Genomic DNA, 21,490 nt, shown 5'->3' on the forward strand with positions numbered 1-21,490 from the left:
TATTGAATTGTTACAATCACTGATCATTTGTAAAATTGGGCTATTTCTAATGTATGATTTGTGCATGAGGGCGATTTATCACCCTTTCATTTTAATGACCATTGGAGCGTGAGAACGCTATGACTTAAATGTCGCTTTAAATCAGACATCAGAAACGATAAAAAAAAGGCCTGTTTTGGACCATTATCAATCGTATCATGGCTGCATGTTTTACACTCATCGTGTCTAAAAGAAAACAGGGAAACCTCACAAATTTCGGATTTACAAAGAAATCGAAGAATAATTCTGAGGAGCAGCAAGAGGCGATTTCCTCAGCAGATGCTAGCTTGAGAACACCACCACATCTGCAACTGCTTGGACTGCTGCTGGTGAAAGCCCGCCAACAGTTCTGCTCAGGGTCACTATGCAGGACGAGCCAACAGAGGGTAGAAATCAGGCTGAGGAGACCTCAGAGGCCGCTGATGACAGTGACTCCACCTGCCTTTCTCTCCCGGCTAACTGGACCAGCCAGCATTGGGGAAAGTGAAAGTCCCGCAACACCTGGTTGTTTGTAAAGAATGGACAACTGGGATGCACAATTTGCAGAGATAAAAAAAACTCCTCTGCTTCCTGAAACAGTAACTGACATGCACTTATCAGAAGAGTGCATTAAAGTAGATGCAAGCAGCCACCTCATCAGTGTGAGGGGGTTTCTGCCGTCAATGACAATGACAGAAAGACCAACAATAGACTGCGTGAAAACAGCCTCTTATCACTCCTTTTTGTGGATCTTAATGGACCTCCTTTAGAGAGATTCGACCTTGCACTGACCGTTCATCACATCCTGGATCGCCTGTCCTCATCATGGGCTTCTAGACCAACAGCAAAGGTCGCTTCTGTTTCAAGGGCTAATCTATATAAACTATTATTAATTGTTAGCACTGTGTTGTATATGGCCATTTTTTTAATGGTCTGGTTTTGATGGTCATGAATGTGTGGTGTCACTGATTGGATTGTTGATGCATGTAATTGTATTTCAGGGGTTGTTTTGTGCATGTTAATGCAGACTTGATTCCTTGTTTAGATTTGATTCAGATTTGATGCGTTTTCGGAGGCTGTATGTGATATATGTTTATATGTCTTGTTCTGACATGAGGCAAGTAGGCGCACAGGCTTGTAATAATGGATGTTTTGAGTAAGTGGGTATAAGTACATAAATACATTAAAATAAAAACAAAAACCATTGTATTTAATGATATTTGGTTTGTTGTTGTTGTTTGTAAGTAGTTTAGGAGGTCCTACAAGTTGCAATATGTGGGTGAAGCTTGTATACCGAAAACACACTTGTTTATTGTTATTATTATTATTATTATTATTATTATATAGGGATTTCCCAGAAATCACAGCGCCAAACAAAATAAACTCCAATAATAAAAGAATAAACACTGATAATATTTTTAAAAAATCCAAATTTTTAAAACGGGGGAAAATTTTCAATTTTCAAATGGACTCACATTTTTATCCATAATACGTGTGCATCTGACGAATTATTGTGTAATACTACATCAAGTAACATCTAACACACACATGGGAATTTTACAGCCCGCGGGTCATATCCGGCACTTTCGCTAACTCAGACCGGATCGCAAATACCTGGAAATTAAAGAATAAAATCAGGGTTCTCTCCAGACAATGTAACAACGGCGCAACGTCATTATACTGCCATCTAGTGCCACTATAGTGTAGTGTCATCTCATGATGTTTTAGCGGGAGACTTGGTGGGAATCTAATGGCGCGAAAACCAACTTTTGCGGGAAATTTCACATAAACAACTTCAGCTCGTTATTTTATCCTGTTTACATCCAGATGACAAAAACCACAACAAAATGCAAGTGTTACATGAAGTCAGATGATCAGAGAATGATCTCTGCATTTTTTGTTTCATCTTGGCTGGACCACAGCCTGTGTGGGGCGCAGCAATCGCCGTGCCATCTGGGGAGGAGGCACGTCGGCTCCAAGCGTACGGAGGCAGGTGCACAGCTGACTCAATCAATATTGTCTGCTGTGGGATCGATCAGATCAGAGGCTAAGAACGATACTGCCTCTGTGACAGTGAGCAGGGAGGCTTTTATGAAGAAAACAGCAGAATGGAATTCAAAATTATTCAGTTACCGAGATACACTTTGAGATTTTGGGGCTGAATAGCGGTGTACATTATTTCCATTCTTCTATGTTATAAAGGACAAGTTGCACTGAAATCATAACATTTCTGAGTGTTTCCGATAGCGTTTCTTAGAGGAAAATGTCTAAGCTTACACTTGAATGCTGCTAAAGTTAAAAACGGAACCACAGATTAATTACAAAGTTTACAAAAGTGTGATATTGTGTTATGATGACTCGTTTAAGTGATAACTGTTCAATTTGATGCAGTCACGGTAAAAGGAGCCACTTTCCACTGTGCATGCGTGTACGCACTGCAGAACAGTTACAGAACAGTCTCACATCAAGACAGACACTCAAAGTAAAATAAAAATAAACTCTATCAGCTTCACTAAGAAGAAGAAAAAAAACCTGAACAGTCATCCACTTGTGATCCCCAAAGTTCACACCACCAAAAAAACAGCATCATGGAGACATTCCGCGTGCACGTTCATGGCGGTACTAAAATAGTGTCCAGTGACACAAACACACTCTGAAAAAATTAAGAGTTTTGGGGTGAAGTATGTCGCCTCCTGTCTCTCTGTGCAGCCTCTGTAAATCTGAACCTTCACTTTCGAATGGAAGCTCAGAAGCTTCGTTCCAGGACGAAGCAGTGTTCCTTTCACTGTCTGTCAGCCAGGATGCTTCTGCTTTTCCTGAAATGTAGATCACATGCTGAGAAATGCCGACAAATGCAGAGAAAAATGCAGAGTAGTAAGACATTTTCCAGGAACGCACCTGCTGACTCGGGGAAGAAAGCTGGACCTTTTGTTTTTCTATTTTTATTTAATTTTTTGACAATATAGAGGGGTGTCAAAATCTGAATCACAAGAACAAGGTGAGATTTTTACACTGAAGTGAATGCTCCCAGCCTGGTGATATTGTGACTTGGGAATTCAAACTTTTCAAATTGAAAATTATGCAGGGGAAATGTGCAAAAAAAAAAGTCTAGAATCTCCCACATTTTAAATGGTCTATCTGTACATTCTTTTTTCTTTCAAATAAGCTTATTGTACATTCGTAGCATACACTGAAACACAAACATTTTAGATAAATTTAACTAATCAACAAGTCAGCACAGAATCAGACTAGAAACAATGCTAAAAGATTTTTTCATTTTTGTCTTTGGGCTTCAGGACACAAGGTCAAATAGGACCCCGAGTGGAAGCATTGTGCAAGGTGATAGTTCCCAACAGTACCGCTATACTAAAACTTTCTAATCAGAACATCGAACAATTTGTCAAAACATTATTTACTGCTTTTTATATAGGAATAAAATTATTCTTATGCAGACATGAATTTAGCCTTTTAGCCTAGCCCTCCACAATATTTTCTGTTTCTCATTTGGCCCTTTGCAAAAAATAATTGCCTACACCTCATCTAACATGAGGGGTCGGCAATGCATGTTTATGTGTACATCTTTCTTATTTGGGGAACTTAAAAGTCCTTATGTTAAGTAACAGCACAGGCTGCAGTGTGCACATGTGCTACACTGACTTCCTGTCCATTGTTAAATTCATACTCAGGAAAACATATATGTTTTTTCTGCTTCAAGAGGCCTTTTTTGACAGGTGCAACTTGTACTCCAATGTTACTTATACTTCAGAAAATATGCTACATATGAATATATTGTATTTTGTGTCTCAGTGCCATTAATGCTGTAGAAACAATAGAAATTTAAACTGTCCCCTGCAAGGCAACAACAGACCCTAGTGATATGAAACGCTGTCAATGCTGTAAACTGGTTTAGAGGGAATGGCATGGGTTCAGGCAACAAAGATACCTGGCTTTAAATGCAGCATTCTACAGTTAACTCTTTTTTTTTTTTTTTTTTTTTTTTTTTTGAATGTCAAACATCCTGTGAGTCAGAGGTCTATGTGACAGTATATCACTGACAGTTGCTTAAAATTTAACTGATGGCTACTTGCAACTGAATTAATATAGGATTTAATTACCTCTAATGACATTAGGAGTGAAGCCCTTTTAATTTGGCCAGTTACTTGACGATGCCAGTTATTGATTTCGAGTTATCCAGTTAACATTCTCGAGGGGCTGGACTTATTTATCTTTTCACTCACTGTCTTTTACAAGGTACATTCGTAGGCTTTTGGAATGTAGAGGAGTTTTGGCAAATACCAGTCACAAGGATGTGTTAAAACTGCTATTATGCGAATAGGTTCTGTTGAAAATCTTGGCATGTGTGACTATTTTTCCTTTCTATTTTCCTTTCTATGATGACTTGCATTTTTTTTGTTTATATCAATCAATCAATCAATTTTATTTATATAGCGCCAAATCACAACAAACAGTTGCCCCAAGGCGCTTTATATTGTAAGGCAAGGCCATACGATAATTACGTAAAAACCCCAACGGTCAAAACGACCCCCTGTGAGCAAGCACTTGGCGACAGTGGGAAGGAAAAACTCCCTTTAACAGGAAGAAACCTCCAGCAGAACCAGGCTCAGGGAGGGGCAGTCTTCTGCTGGGACTGGTTGGGGCTGAGGGAGAGAACCAGGAAAAAGACATGCTGTGGAGGGGAGCAGAGATCAATCACTAATGATTAAATACAGAGTGGTGCATACAGAGCAAAAAGAGAAAGAAACACTCAGTGCATCATGGGAACCCCCCAGCAGTCTAAGTCTATAGCAGCATAACTAAGGGATGGTTCAGGGTCACCTGATCCAGCCCTAACTATAAGCTTTAGCAAAAATGAAAGTTTTAAGCCTAATCGTAAAAGTAGAGAGGGTGTCTGTCTCCCTGATCTGAATTGGGAGCTGGTTCCACAGGAGAGGAGCCTGAAAGCTGAAGGCTCTGCCTCCCATTCTACTCTTACAAACCCTAGGAACTACAAGTAAGCCTGCAGTCTGAGAGCGAAGCGCTCTATTGGGTTGATATGGTACTATGAGGTCCCTAAGATAAGATGGGACCTGATTATTCAAAACCTTATAAGTAAGAAGAAGAATTTTAAATTCTATTCTAGAATTAACAGGAAGCCAATGAAGAGAGGCCAATATGGGTGAGATATGCTCTCTCCTTCTAGTCCCCATTAGTACTCTAGCTGCAGCATTTGGAATTAACTGAAGGCTTTTCAGGGAACTTTTAGGACAACCTGATAATAATGAATTACAATAGTCCAGCCTAGAGGAAATAAATGCATGAATTAGTTTTTCAGCATCACTCTGAGACAAGACCTTTCTAATTTTAGAGATATTGCGCAAATGCAAAAAAGCAGTCCTACATATTTGTTTAATATGCGCATTGAATGACATATCCTGATCAAAAATGACTCCAAGATTTCTCACAGTATTACTAGAGGTCAGGGTAATGCCATCCAGAGTAAGGATCTGGTTAGACACCATGTTTCTAAGATTTGTGGGGCCAAGTACAATAACTTCAGTTTTATCTGAGTTTAAAAGCAGGAAATTAGAGGTCATCCATGTCCTTACGTCTGTAAGACAATGCTGCAGTTTAGCTAATTGGTGTGTGTCCTCTGGCTTCATGGATAGATAAAGATGGGTATCATCTGCGTAACAATGAAAATTTAAGCAATGCCGTCTAATAATACTACCTAAGGGAAACATGTATAAAGTGAATAAAATTGGTCCTAGCACAGAACCTTGTGGAACTCCATAATTAACCTTAGTCTGTGAAGAAGATTCCCCATTTACATGAACAAATTGTAATCTATTAGATAAATATGATTCAAACCACCGCAGCGCAGTGCCTTTAATACCTATGGCATGCTCTAATCTCTGTAATAAAATTTTATGGTCAACAGTATCAAAAGCAGCACTGAGGTCTAACAGAACAAGCACAGAGATGAGTCCACTGTCTGAGGCCATAAGAAGATCATTTGTAACCTTCACTAATGCTGTTTCTGTACTATGATGAATTCTAAAACCTGACTGAAACTCTTCAAATAGACCATTCCTCTGCAGATGATCAGTTAGCTGTTTTACAACTACCCTTTCAAGAATTTTTGAGAGAAAAGGAAGGTTGGAGATTGGCCTATAATTAGCTAAGATAGCTGGGTCAAGTGATGGCTTTTTAAGTAATGGTTTAATTACTGCCACCTTAAAGCCTGTGGTACATAGCCAACTAATAAAGACAGATTGATCATATTTAAGATCGAAGCATTAAATAATGGTAGGGCTTCCTTGAGCAGCCTGGTAGGAATGGGGTCTAATAGACATGTTGATGGTTTGGATGAAGTAACTAACGAAAATAACTCAGACAGAACAATCGGAGAGAAAGAGTCTAACCAAATACCGGCATCACTGAAAGCAGCCAAAGGTAACGATACGTCTTTGGGATGGTTATGAGTAATTTTTTCTCTAATAGTTAAAATTTTATTAGCAAAGAAAGTCATGAAGTCATTACTAGTTAAAGTTAAAGGAATACTCGGCTCAATAGAGCTCTGACTCTTTGTCAGCCTGGCTACAGTGCTGAAAAGAAACCTGGGGTTGTTCTTATTTTCTTCAATTAGTGATGAGTAGTAAGATGTCCTAGCTTTACGGAGGGCTTTTTTATAGAGCAACAGACTCTTTTTCCAGGCTAAGTGAAGATCTTCTAAATTAGTGAGACGCCATTTCCTCTCCAACTACGGGTTATCTGCTTTAAGCTGCGAGTTTGTGAGTTATACCACGGAGTCAGGCAATTCTGATTTAAAGCTCTCTTTTTCAGAGGAGCTACAGCATCCAAAGTTGTCTTCAATGAGGATGTAAAACTATTGACGAGATACTCTATCTCACTTACAGAGCTTAGGTAGCTACTCTGCACTGTGTTGGTATATGGCATTAGAGAACATAAAGAAGGAATCATATCCTTAAACTAGTTACAGCGCTTTCTGAAAGACTTCTAGTGTAATGAAACTTATTCCCCACTGCTGGGTAGTCATCAGAGTAAATGTAAATGTATTAAGAAATGATCAGACAGAAGGGAGTTTTCAGGGAATACTGTTAAGTCTTCAATTTCCATACCATAAGTCAGAACAAGATCTAAGATATGATTAAAGTGGTGGGTGGACTCATTTACATTTTGAGCAAAGTCAACTGAGTCTAATAATAGATTAAATGCAGTGTTGAGGCTGTCATTCTCAGCATCTGTGTGGATGTTAAAATTGCCCACTATAATTATCTTATCTGAGCTAAGCACTAAGTCAGACAAAAGGTCTGAAAATTCACAGAGAAACTCACAGTAACGACCAGGTGGACGATAGATAATAACAAATAAAACTGGTTTTTGGGACTTCCAATTTGGATGGACAAGACTAAGAGTCAAGCAAATGAAATTAAAATGAATTAAAGCTCTGTCTGGGTTTTTGATTAATTAATAAGCTGGAATGGAAGATTGCTGCTAATCCTCCACCTCGGCCCGTGCTACGAGCATTCTGGCAGTTAGTGTGACTCGGGGGTGTTGACTCATTTAAACTAACATATTCATCCTGCTGTAACCAGGTTTCTGTAAGGCAGAATAAATCAATATGTTGATCAATTATTATATAACTTTACTAACAGGGACTTAGAAGAGAGAGACCTAATGTTTAATAGACCACATTTAACTGTTTTAGTCTGTGGTGCAATTGAAGGTGCTATATTATTTTTTCTTTTGAATTTTTATGCTTAAATAGATTTTTGCTGGTTATTGGTGGGCTGGGAGCAGACACCGTCTCTACGGGGATGGGGTAATGAGGGGATGGCAGGGGGAGAGAAGCTTCCTGGTCCCAACCCTGGATAGTCACGGTTTGGAGGATTTAAGAAAATTGGCCAGATTTCTAGAAATGAGAGCTGCTCCATCCAAAGTGGGATGGATGCCGTCTCTCCTAACAAGACCAGGTTTTCCCCCAAAGCTTTGCCAATTATCTATGAAGCCCACCTCATTTTTTGGACACCACTCAGACAGCCAGCAATTCAAGGAGAACATGCGGCTAAACATGTCACTCCCGGTCCAATTGGGGAGGGGCCCAGAGAAAACTACAGAGTCCGACATTGTTTTTGCAAAGTTACACACCGATTCAATGTTAATTTTAGTGACCTTCCCACTTTTTCCCACCAGTGACCTTCCCACCAGTTTTTCCTTCCCACTGTCGCCAAGTGCTTGCTCACAGGGGGTCGTTTTGACCGTTGGGGTTTTTACGTAATTATTGTATGGCCTTGCCTTACAATATAAAGCGCCTTGGGGCAGCTGTTTGTTGTGATTTGGCGCTGTATAAATAAAATTGATTGATTGATTAAATTGATTGACCTCCGATTGGCGTAACCGGGTGTCATTACTGCCGACGTGAATTACAATCTTACCAAATTTACACTTAGCCTTAGCCAGCAGTTTCAAATTTCCTTCAATGTCGCCTGCTCTGGCCCCCGGAAAGACAACTGACTATGGTTGCTGGTGTCGCTAACTTCACATTTCTCAAAACAGAGTCGCCAATAACCAGAGTTTGATCCTCGGCGGGTGTGTCGTCGAGTGGGGAAAAATGGTTAGAGATGTGAACGGGTTGGCGGTGTACACGGGGCTTCTGTATAGAACTACGCTTCCTTCTCACAGTCACCCAGTCGGCCTGCTTTCCCGGCTGCTCGGGATCTGCCAGAGGGAAACTAACGGCGGCTATGCTACCTTGGTCCGCACCGACTAACAAATAAATTCTGAAAAATTGTATTTCTTCTCATGTGTGTAAACCCAACACTAGAGGCAAGTACTTTCTTATTTATCCTCCCAGTGGATACCTGGTGACCCCCGAACTGTTCGGAGCTGCAGTTCCTTTAAAATAATATTAAAAACAATCTTTCTTTTCTGCAAAATTGGCCATTTACTTGTGTTTGATATGTGTGCAATCCCACAAACAACATCTTGTTGGGTTAAACTCCTTTATAAAGCATAGTATGGCAGTTTTACCATGAAGGATGCTGCAAATAATAAAGCCTGGCCTCAACTGGACTTTTCATATTGCGTTAAAGTGATCTACATAGACTACAACTGCAAAAGGCCGTGTGCAAGGAAAAAGGCGTACCAGGTAGTGTGCATGCTTTTCTTGCAATCAAGAGTTGTGCAGCAGACTCATACAACAGTTAAAAATACAAGGAAACATGCGTTTTCCAAAAACAACACCCAGGTTTGGCCTGCAGACGATCTTTGAGGCTGCACTGCCCATCTGACTGACCCCAGAAAAACAATTAAATAGGCCCTGGCATACAGAGAGGCGGTAATGGGCCACATGTAAGGCTGCTAATAAGACAGAAGTACGAGCACCTGCTGTGCACAGTGTACTAATTCTGGAGCCTGACCACAGAGACGGAGGATGGGAAAGACAAGATACAGACAGGGAAAAAGGAAGGAAGATGTAAGGAGAAAGAAAGACAATGGGGAGAAGCAGTGGTACCACATGGGAGGAGTGAAAAGAATGGAAAAAAAAATGGGGGAACCAGAGATGCAGAAATCCAAGGCAAGAGATAGAAATAGACACAGTGAGACGGACAGCATCTGCCAGCCAAACTGCATCCCTCTCTCCCGGTCTTATTACAGTTAGGAGGTTGTGTTTGTTTATCATCGGGCCTCAGCAGATTCCCCGCCCGCTCCACAGATAAAATTATCCGCGAGTGCCGCTGGAATTCATTACACACACCAAGCTGGAAGCTAGCTCACACAGGTTTTTTTTTTTTGGTTTTTTTGGGGGGGGTTAGCGAGCGAAGAGCAAAGCCAAAAACACTGTGTGGATTCCCCATTCAAAAATTATAAACAACGGGGGCCTGGTCTTCATTTCTCATTTGACTAAAGAGGACAGTCGCTGTAACTAACAGGCATTAAAACATAAAGCAGTGAGGGAGTGAGGGAGAGGACGGGCAAGAGGGGCGAAGGAGAGAGGAGAGGCAGAGAAGGAGTGATAGTAACCTAAGGAGGAGAGATCGAGGAGAGCTGCGGAGAATTAATAACAGGTCAGATCTCTCCAAGGCCTCCTTAATGGGCTGTGACAGGAATTTATTCACACTTAGGCTGGTATTAAATCAAACGCGCAGCGAGTGGCAGTCTGCAGCTGAGGGGTGGGACAGGGGGCAGGCGCAAAAGAGGAAAAGTCACGCAGGTACACCACAGTAACCCCTCGCACCACCCTCGGGGCGGGATAAAGAGTTACATTTAAGGCTCTGAGGAGAGATGGCAGCCAACGGATGCATGCGGAGAACAAAAATGATGAGTGATGCAGCTGTGACAAGTCAAGCCTGTTCCACGCCGCAGATGGAATGATTATCAAGCGGTGCAGAGAGCCCCGATGAATCATCCACCCTCTATTCTGCAAAATGCACTGTCAATCAGGCAGACAAAAGGCTGAGGCCTCCACTGACTTGGACAGCACTTAGAGCAGACAGCTGGCAGAAACAGAAGTAGCTTGAAAAATAAAGTGGCATCCAATTTAACTTTGGCTTTCGTTTGGCTTTTTCCATTTTTACTCATGGGTTGCAATCCAGTAGAGATCTGCATGTTGATTTGGCACAAGTTTTATGCCGGATGCCCTGCCTGACACAACTCCAGATGTTCAATGAGAACGGGGACAAATCTCATGGCCAACGTGGTCATCGTGTAACTCGCACAAATGTAGGGCACGTCATCCAAATTAGCACTCAATCAAAAATTGTGATGAAGAACTTACCTGTAATCTTCTTTGTTTTACCTCGACCAAGAAAGTCATGTGATTAAAGGATGCAAAACAATTACTCAAAAAGATTTCGGCTGTTCTCCACAACACACTGTGGGATTTTCTATCTTAACAAATGCAAGAAAAACGTGTTTGATTTTGGAGCCAACTGGCATCAGAATGTGGGTTCTAGATCATCTTGCAGGAAATTACTTCACATTTTGATTATATTCTTAAACGCAAGCAAGATATTGAAGACATTGCCATTGCCACCCTTGTTAGCATGATACGAGGTTTGTTAGAAAAGTATCGGACCTTTTTATTTTTTTCAAAAACCTGGTGGATTTGAATCACGTGTGCTTGCATGAGCAAACCTTGAACCTTCGTGCGCATGCATGAACCTTTTCACGCCTGTCAATTGCATCATTTTCTGGTAAGCAGCCTTTTTGTGGAACGTGTGTTGTGCGCTCGGTGTTTTTTCATTTCAAGGAAAATGACGGAACGACTGGAGCAGCGCCACATCAAATTTTACCAGAAACTGGCGACAGCCAGGTGGAAACCATTCGGGCTGATTCAGACGGCTTTCGGTGACTTTTCAGTCGTGTGACTATCTGAGAAATTGTGGAAGAGGTGGGCATGTCACAACATGTCCTGTGAGACTTCAACACAAAGACGCTTTTGCTCCGCCGTCAGCTTCGTGCCGAAGCCATCAGCATGATTTTCACCACCACTCTTTTCATGGCCAAATCTTCTGTCACAGTGGAATGTACCAAAAAAGTGCTGATGTCCACCTCTTCCGCAATTTCTCGGATAGTCACACGACAGTCCCGTATCACCACAGCGTTCACTTTGGAAATTATGTGGTCATTTCAGCGTGTTGATGGCTGCCCAGAGCGTGGCGCGCTCTCCACCATTGTGCGGACGTCTTTAAACCGGTTGTTCCCGCTCCTTAATCTGTGTGATGCCCACAGGATCATCACCGAAAGCTGTCTGAATAATCCAAATGGTTTCCACCTGGCTGTCGCCCAGTTTCTGGCAAAATTTGATGCAGCGCTGCTCCAGTCGTTCCGTCTTTTTCCTTGGAATGAAAAAATGCCGAGCGCACGACACACCTCACACAAAGGCTGCTTACCAGGAAATGACGCAATCGACAGGCGTGAAAAAGTTCACACATGCGCACGAAGGTTCAAGGTTTGCTCATGCAAGCACACGTGATTCAAATCCATCAGGTTTTTGAAAAAATAAAAGGTCCGATACTTTTCTAACAGACGTCGTATCTCAAGAACCAGTTGACTAATTTCATTCATATTTAGCATAAGGGTGTACTTGGGTGATCTCCCGACATGAGTCAATTATGGTGACCAATGTAAAAGTCACAGCAAGATATTGAAGACATAGCCATTGCCACCATTGTTAGCGTGATATCTCAACAACCAGTTGACGAATTTCATTCATTTTTAACATAAGCGTGTACTTGGGTGATCCATGACACTTTGTATTACTGATTTGTGGGGACTGGGGGGATATGTCATCTCCTCATGACATTTCACATTTTGATTATATTCTTAAAAGCAAGTTCATTTATCAAAATTAGCACCAAAAACATAAAATAATGTTAAATTCATTACAGTTGGCCGGTGATCATGATCCAGATGGAAATTTGCTGTCTTTTAGTGACTTAAAAGAAAAAAAAAAAATTCTAAAAAAAAAAAAAAAAAAAAAAATTGCCACGCTGTGCATTTTCAACAATGATGAATTTTTAAACATCTACAGCTGACCTCAACAAAACAACAAAATGGCAGAATGATCAATCTCGGCTTTTTAAGAATTTCTTGGAGATTGCCAGTGTTTTCATTAATCTCTCAAAATTGAATAAACTAACCTTGATGAAGCATGTCACTCATACATAATCCTATATATTAATAGATTCTGTGCATTTGTCTGGAGTATCATGCAAAAAATTTGAAGAACTTCATCTCTTCATATTTGGAGCAATAATATATTTTGGCTCAAGGGTGAAATTGGGAAAAAGAAAAGGCAAGTCAGATGTGTCAACGGTTGCTAATAAGTAACAAAGACAAAAGACAGAGTGTGCCCTGTGAGAGCCCATTTGATCCCTTTCGTGGCAGGTGTCGGCCAAATTCCAGGTGACACACACGAACATCCAACAATGCTTACTTGACACTTAGAAAATGTGATGAAAACAGTGAGCAGATGATCACTTTTGAGCTGGATGTGAAATTAAGTGCCCCCACGAGGGTGTTGTTGCAAAAAGCAACACACATGTGGCCTGCATTTTATGCAAGTGTGCCCCCTGCCCCCATACCGGGGGGGGGGGGGCACACTTGCATAAAATGCTGATATGTATGCACAGACATGATCAATTGGGGACCGGACAGTTGAGTCTGAGCGCACAGCAAGTCACATAATGCATTATTTTTCCTATCTGCTGCACTACTGATCACGGCAAATGCATCATGATACATATCACATTGTGAGCTCACTGCCAATACTCAGCCCAATGGCCAATGTGCTAGATTTAATTTTGATGTACATAAGAAGCCACCTCTATTATACAACTGCTAATAAAGCCACTGTATTATGTATGATAAATGGAAAAAAGTTGTTAATCCCAACACAAAATCCCACAATTATTAAGCGTTTGTGCATGCTCTCTAAGTGCCAGTCTAGTTAATTGGAGGGTAACATCAAAACTCCAATAAGCCTATAATTTGTGTTCACTTGGGGATTCTAGTCCCATTTTTTTTTTAACTGGAGCAGAAAGTGAGACTGAATTGATATGCACAATCACATTCTACAGCACCAGAGGTCTGCAGCACAGAGATTGAGCAATCACAACCCATTAGGCACCAATGAATTATGGCTTATGCATCTTAAGCAATTATATAAACACTGTTGGTGTCTGCACAAGCTCAAATAAACTTGATTTCTTGATGTTACACTGCGTGCATGAGAGAGGGCATAAAGAGATCTTCAAAAAATACATGCTGACACATTTGACACTCTTGTAGAGTAAAAAATAAAATGCACAACATATTTAACATTCAGGCATGTGTTCACTAGACCCAAATCCACATTCAATTGCTCTTCAATTCAAATATACAATCGCCAGTTGCTGTATGCTTCCTTGTAAAAACACTTGTGGAGAGTGATGAAAGCAATGCCTCCCCCCTCCTCTTCCTCTAGTGTCCGGCAGATTGCATCACCATCCGTCAGCCAGACTCCGACAAACAGCAATTACCCCAATCGACAGATAACAAGAGCAAGACTATCACTCTCAGCCAGGACGCCCCATAAAGCAGCCAGACATTACCATGAAGGAGTCATTTATCTGCCTCTCCTGTACCCATCCTTCTCCTTCCATCGGCTCATCCCACTCCTATTTCCACTACGCATTCAGCGCTGTTGGTATTGATGGTGGAGACTGAGCTCCACATGAAAAGGGGGAGAATGAAGACCTGGGTCAGGCATGAGTATAAGAGAGAAAACAGACAAACTGTGTAGAACTGATGAGGGTCCGTGCCATCTCGGCTCAAGATGCAATTCCTCTTACAATGGCGTGAAACAACTGTCAGTATGAAAATGAAAAGCCCCAAGCGCTTTCTAGAAATCAATAGTGTTTTTCCACAACAAGTTATGGAGTGGATACTAATTTCACTTGTTCTAATGAGTGTCTTGTTGGCGTTTCCTAACGTTATTGTTCCATTAAGCGGATATTAACACTTAAACAGATGCATGTTTTTGAGGATGCTTCCCTACTTGCCGCATCTCTCAGGAAATTACACTCAGTTATTTATGATGCTGTTTGGAACAGGAGAAATTAACGTGATTGTCCACCAAGGTTGAAATTTGTCTTTGACTTCACTCGTCACATCAGATCTACAGTAGTGTTCAGAATAATAGTGTGAACTGTGGGGTGAGGATGTGGAACAGATTGGGAGTGGGGCTCAAGCAATGTCCAAGCATGAACCAGTTCAAACAGCGGTACAAAAATATGTTTTTTTCTAGGTATAGGGAGGAGGAAGGGTAATGAGGGTTAGGGTGTTTTTGTTTTTTGCTTCGGCTTGTAAATACGAGGGCTGTCCGTAAAGTATAGGTCCTTTTTATTTTTTTCAAAAACTATATGGATTTCATTCATATGTTTTTACGTCAGACATGCTGAACCCTCGTGCGCATGCGTGAGTTTTTCCATGCCTGTCGGTGACGTCATTCGCCTGTGAGCACTCCTTGTGGGAGGAGTCGTCCAGCCCCTCGTCGGAATTCCTTTGTCTGAGAAGTTGCTGAGAGACTGGCGCTTTGTTTGATCAAAATTTTTTCTAAACCTGTGAGACACATCGAAGTGGACATGGTTCGAAAAATTAAGCTGGTTTTCAGTGAAAATTTTAACAGCTGATGAGAGATTTTGAGGTGATTCTGTCGCTTTAAGGACTTTTCACAGTGCGAGACGTCGTGCAGCGCTCTCAGGCAGCGTCATCAGCCTGTTTCAAGCTTAAAACCTCCACATTTCAGGCTCTATTGATCCAGGACGTCGTGAGAGAACAGAGACGTTTCAGAAGAAGTCGGTTTCAGCATTTTATCCGGATATTCCACTGTTAAAGGAAATTTTTTTTAATGAAAGACGTGCGGACGGGTCCGCGCGTCGGGACGCAGCCGACGCGGCGCGGCGGCACAGGAAAAACACCTCCGTGTTGATAACCATTTGTTAAAATCCAGTTGGCTTTTGATGGCTTTCAGTGGAGTGAGTATATGAGAAATTGTTTATCAGCTGGAGATGTTCCAACTTGTCCTCAAGGCTTCCAACAGAGGTGTTTTTCCTGTGACGGAGCGTCGCGGCGGCTGCGAGCCGACGCTGTAATCCGCCCGCATGTCTTTCATTAAAAAAATCTCCTTTAACAGTGGAATATCCGGATAAAATGCTGAAACCGACTTCTTCTGAACCTTCTCTGTTCTCTCACGACGTCCTGGATCAACAGAGCCTGAAATGTGGAGGTTTTAAGCTTGAAACAAGCTGATGACGCTGCCTGAGAGCGCTGCGCGACGTCTCGCACCGTGAAAAGTCTTTAAAGCGACAGAATCACCTCAAAATCTCTCATCAGCTGTTAAAATTTTCACTGAAGACCACCTTAATTTTTCGAACCATGTCCACTTCGATGTGTCTCACAGGTTTAGAAAAAATTTTGATCAAACAAAGCACCAGTCTCTCAGCAACTTCTCAGACAAAGGAATTCCGACGAGGGGCTGGATGACTCCTCCCACAAGGAGTGCTCACAGGCGAATGACGTCACCGACAGGCGTGGAAAAACTCACGCATGCGCACGAGGGTTCAAGCATGTCTGACGTAAAAACATATGAATGAAATCCATATAGTTTTTGAAAAAATAAAAAGGACCTATACTTTACGGACAGCCCTCGTATATAGTATTTTGTATGTAAGTAGGTATGTGTAGGTGTATATTTATGTTTGTGTGTATATATATATATATATATATATATATATACGAGGGCTGTCCATAAAGTATAGGTCCTTTTTATTTTTTTCAAAAACTATATGGATTTCATTCATATGTTTTTACGTCAGACATGCATGAACCCTCGTGCACATGCGTGAGTTTTTCCACGCCTGTCGGTGACGTCATTCGCCTGTGAGCACTCCTTGTGGGAGGAGTCGTCCAGCCCCTCGTCGGAATTTCTTTGTCTGAGAAGTTGCTGAGAGACTGGCGCTTTGTTTGATCAAAATTTTTTCTAAACCTGTGAGACACATCGAAGTGGACATGGTTCGAAAAATTAAGCTGGTTTTCAGTGAAAATTTTAACGGCTGATGAGAGATTTTGAGGTGACACTGTTGCTTTAAGGACTTCCCACGGTGCGAGACGTCGCGCTGCGCTCTCAGACGGCGTCATCAGCCTGTTTCAAGCTGAAAACCTCCACATTTCAGGCTCTATTGATCCAGGACGTCGTGAGAGAACAGAGAAGTTTCAGAAGAAGTCGGTTTCAGCATTTTATCTGGATATTCCACTGTTAAAGGAGATTTTTTTAATGAAAGACGTGCGGACGGGTCCGCGCGTCGGGACGCAGCCGGCGCGGAGCGGCGGCACAGGAAAAACACCTCCGTGTTGATAACCATTTGTAAAATCCAGGCGGCTTTTGATGGCTTTCAGTGGAGTGAGTATATGAGAAATTGTTTAACAGCTGGACATGTTCCAACTTGTCCTTAAGGCTTCCAACAGAGGTGTTTTTCCTGTGGCAGAGCGTTGCGGCGGCTGCGAGCCGACGCGCGGACCCGTCCGCACGTCTTTCATTAAAAAAAATCTCCTTTAACAGTGGAATATCCGGATAAAATGCTGAAACCGACTTCTTCTGAAACTTCCCTGTTCTCTCACGACGTCCTGGATCAATAGAGCCTGAAATGTGGAGGTTTTCAGCTTGAAACAGGCTGATGATGCCGTCTGAGAGCGCTGTGCGACGTCTCGCACTGTGGGAAGTCCTTAAAGCGACAGTGTCACCTCAAAATCTCTCATCAGCCGTTAAAATTTTCACTGAAAACCAGCTTAATTTTTCGAACCATGTCCACTTCGATGTGTCTCACAGGTTTAGAAAAAATTTTGATCAAACAAAGCGCCAGTCTCTCAGCAACTTCTCAGACAAAGGAATTCCGACGAGGGGCTGGACGACTTCTCCCACAAGGAGTGCTCACAGGCGAATGACGTCACCAACAGGCGTGGAAAAACTCACGCATGCGCACGAGGGTTCAAGCATGTCTGACGTAAAAACATATGAATGAAATCCATATAGTTTTTGAAAAAAATAAAAAGGACCTATACTTTATGGACAGACCTCGTATATATTGATATCGGCTTAGGTGTGTAGGAATCTATGTGTATATGTGGCAAAGGGTATTACTGGTTGTGGGGAAGAAGGGGTAGGGATAAATAAGCTGATGCTTCACCCTACCCCTTTTCGGACATGTTGGGTACACAGTAGGAACTTTTTTGTTGTTGTCTTTACTGATCTATCTTGTAATTGTTGTTGTATCAAATGTTCAAAATAAACAGTTTTCATTCATTCATTCATTCATAGTAGTGCTATGTGACTAAAAAGATTAATCCAGGTTTTGAGTATATTTCTTATTGTTACATGGGAAACAAGGTACCAGTAGATTCAGTAGATTCTCACAAATCCAACAAGACCAAGCTTTCATGATATGCACACTCTTAAGGCTATGAAATTGGGCTATTAGTAAAAAAAAAAGTAGAAAAGGGGGTGTTCACAATAATAGTAGTGTGGTATTCAGTCAGTGAGTTCGTCAATTTTGTGGAACAAACAGGTGTGAATCAGGTGTACCCTATTTAAGGTTGAAGCCAGCACCTGTTGAACATGCTTTTCTCTTTGAAAGCCTGAGGAAAATGGGACGTTCAAGACATTGTTCAGAAGAACAGCGCAGTTTGATTAAAAAGCTGATTGGAGAGGGGAAAACTTATACGCAGGTGCAAAAAATTATAGGCTGTTCATCTACAATGATCTCCAATGCTTTAAAATGGACCAAAAAAAAAAAAACAGAGACGCGTGGAAGAAAACGTAAAACAACCATCAAAATGGATAGAAGAATAACCAGAATGGCAAAGGCTCACCCATTGATCAGCTCCAGGATGATCAAAGACAATCTGGAGTTACCTGTAAGTGCTGTGACAGTTAGAAGACGCCTGTGTGAAGCTAATTTATTTGCAAGAATCCCCTGCAAAGTCCCTCTGTTAAATAAAAGACATGCAGAAGAGGTTACAAAGAACACATCAACTGGCCTAAAGAGAAATGGAGGAATATTTTGTGGACTGATGAGAGTAAAATTGTTCTTTTTGGGTCCAAGGGCCGCAGACAGTTTGTGAGACGACCCCCAAACTCTGAATTCAAGCCACAGTTCACAGTGAAGACAGTGAAGCATGGTGGTGCAAGCATCATGATATGGGCATGTTTCTCCTACTATGGTGTTGGGCCTATATATCGCATAAAAGGTATCATGGATCAGTTTGGATATGAGGTCAAGAGGTCATGTTGCCTTATGCTGAAGAGGACATACCCTTGAAATGGGTGTTTCAACATGACCCCAAGCACACTAGTAAACGAGCAAAATCTTGGTTCCAAACCAACAAAATTAATGTTTTGGAATGGCCTGCCCAATCCCCGGACCTAAATCCAATTGAGAACTTGTGGGGTGACATCAAAAAGCTGTGTCTGAAGCAAAACCAAGAAATGTGAATGAATTGTGGAATGTTGTTAAAGAATCTTGGAGTGGAATAACAGCTGAAAGGTGCCACAAGTTGGCTGACTCCATGCCTCGCAGATGTGAAGAAATCATGAAAAACTGTGGTTATACAACTAAATACTAGTTTAGTGAGTCACAGGATTGCTAAAAAAGCAGTTTGAACATAATAGTTTTGAGTTTGTAGCATCAACAGCAGATGCTACTGTTATTGTGAACACCCCCTTTTCTATTTTTTTTTACTAATAGACCAATTTCATAGCCTTAAGAGTGTGCATATCATGAATGCTTGGTCTTGTTGGATTTGTGATAATCTACTGGTACCTTGTTTCCCATGTAACAATAAGAAATATACTCAAAACCTGGATTAATCTTTTTAGTCACATAGCACTACTATTATTCTGAACACTACTGTACATTGTGGTGTCGTGCATTACATCATTAATCACAAGAAACTTTGGGAAAATTAAGAAAATAAAAAACATTCTAAAAAAGATGTTAAATCATTATTGTAGTCCGGTGGTTAGAGAGCTGGACTTGTGACCATTGGATCAGTTTGAAACCATGTCAGACCTGAAAACCCACTAAGGTCCCTTGAACAAGTTCCTTTATCCCCAAGTTGCTCCCGGTGTGCAGTAGAGCATTGTGCATGACAGCATGAAGGCATTGGTGTGTGTGTGCGTGTGGGTATGAATGTGAATGTGAGGCATCATTGAAAAGCACATTTAGAGTCTGCTTCAAATGAAAAAGTGCTATCTAAATGAAATCCATTTAACAATGCAACTGTGTAAAAGAATTTTTGTTAATTGTAAGATCATTAAACATTTTTGTTCTGTCACTTACGGTGTTTTTACACCTAAAAATCTGTAACAAGACCTGTATTAGGGTTCATGTTTTCATGTTTGGTCTGTTTAATCTGGCTTCACGTTGCAATTCTGTCAGGGTCCACGACACAATACACAATACACCTATCGCAATCCAGTACTGTACATTTCATGGTACACAATCACATCACTGTTCACAGCAAGTAATCTATGGTGAATGTTTAAAATTAAAGAAGTTATTCTGGAGCCTAAATTGTACTTGTAGAGTTTAAAATTTGCTTATCATTGTTTGGCAAGAGGTCATTATTTATTCCATGTAGTAGATGACTTTTCATGGTATCACAATGCTCATTTAAAAAACAATACAATTCAGTACAGGCAGGCACCATGATATGATTATGATGATACACGCTGTGTATCCAACCCTACAATTTTGCGTTCGCACTAAATAACTTTCCATGACGTACCTATGTCCTGATATCATCAGCTATGTTGGCTGTGTCTCTCTGTACTAGAAAATGTTTGGTTTGTAGATGTGCATGTGTCTGGCGTTGGCTTGTCTTTCGTTTGGCAGGTAGCTCCATCTGATTAGAGAAAACTTTTTTCAGCTTGACATTTGCCTGACTTTAAATAAATAAATAAAAACTTCACTTCCTCCTCTCCCATATGCTCCCATGGTGCCTTTTTACTACTTTCACTTTACTACTTCTGCTGTTTAATGGGTGATGACAACATGCCTCAACTTCCTGTAATTAGTCCGAAGGTCCGAGTTATGCAACAAGTGTCACACTGCAAACAAATCTGACCATCTCAGTTTGATCTGGTGTCACAGACCACTGCTCCCCTCCCCCCCAAAAAACTGGTCCACCCTGCAGCCACTGTGCATGCATCATTTGGAACCACAGCAGGTTGCCTGAGTCTGACTCTCTTCACCCAAATCAATCAAAGGGAATAATGGAATTATTAACCATCAAATGACTAGATAAAACCTCTTAAATCATTCTAAAGTCAGTTTTAAGCAGAAACAAGGCAATAATTGATGAAGCTTTGAAAGAGGCGCAGTGAACGCAACAGAAGCAGCTCCTCATGGCTGCTGTGCTCTGATCGCTTCCTCTGTCTTTTATTATGAAATAATGCTGAATTTATGTGGAAATGATTGTTGTACAAAAGCTTCAGATATCTGATGCTCAGAAATGATGCATGTGCAATAAAGGCGGGGCGGACCGATTTTTAGGGGGGACCGTTCGGTCTGCGACACCGGACTGAGGCCAACTCTTGACTGACATGGTCAAAGTTCAACCGAATCTTTTTTTTTTTTTTTGAACAAAAGAAAGAGCACAAGTTCAACCGGACAGAGGTGGGGGGAGTTACGCGCACAAAGTTTCTTTCGCAGAACTGCTGTTGTGTGTTTACGTGCTCAGCCTGACGCCTCGATGGAATGACAAGAGGATGATGGACACTTTCCCACCGAAACGCTTGCTCAGTCATCCTTCCGTGCGCAGCAGGACTCGGTGCTGACCAAGTCCTCAGGACGACGATCTGTCATCTGATTAACAAAAAGAAAAAACTAATTGTCCTGTGATCGTTTGT

At 41.4% G+C, this 21,490-nt stretch overlaps 1 protein-coding gene and 1 long non-coding RNA gene across 2 annotated transcripts in view; one reads left to right on the plus strand and one right to left on the minus strand.

The window, feature by feature from the left end:
- Positions 1-21,490, minus strand: part of med30 (mediator complex subunit 30) — an 83,598-nt gene that overhangs the window by 23,573 nt on the left and 38,535 nt on the right. The gene's annotated exons all lie outside the window — the stretch shown is intronic.
- On the plus strand, positions 983-15,289 carry LOC117501872. The gene is made up of 3 exons (XR_004558109.1): positions 983-1,178; positions 4,355-4,359; positions 15,278-15,289. It is a non-coding gene; the product is annotated as an uncharacterized LOC117501872 (long non-coding RNA).

Source organism: Thalassophryne amazonica, chromosome 20, assembly GCF_902500255.1.
Source record: "Thalassophryne amazonica chromosome 20, fThaAma1.1, whole genome shotgun sequence".
In the NCBI taxonomy this organism is placed as follows: Eukaryota; Metazoa; Chordata; class Actinopteri; order Batrachoidiformes; family Batrachoididae; genus Thalassophryne; species Thalassophryne amazonica.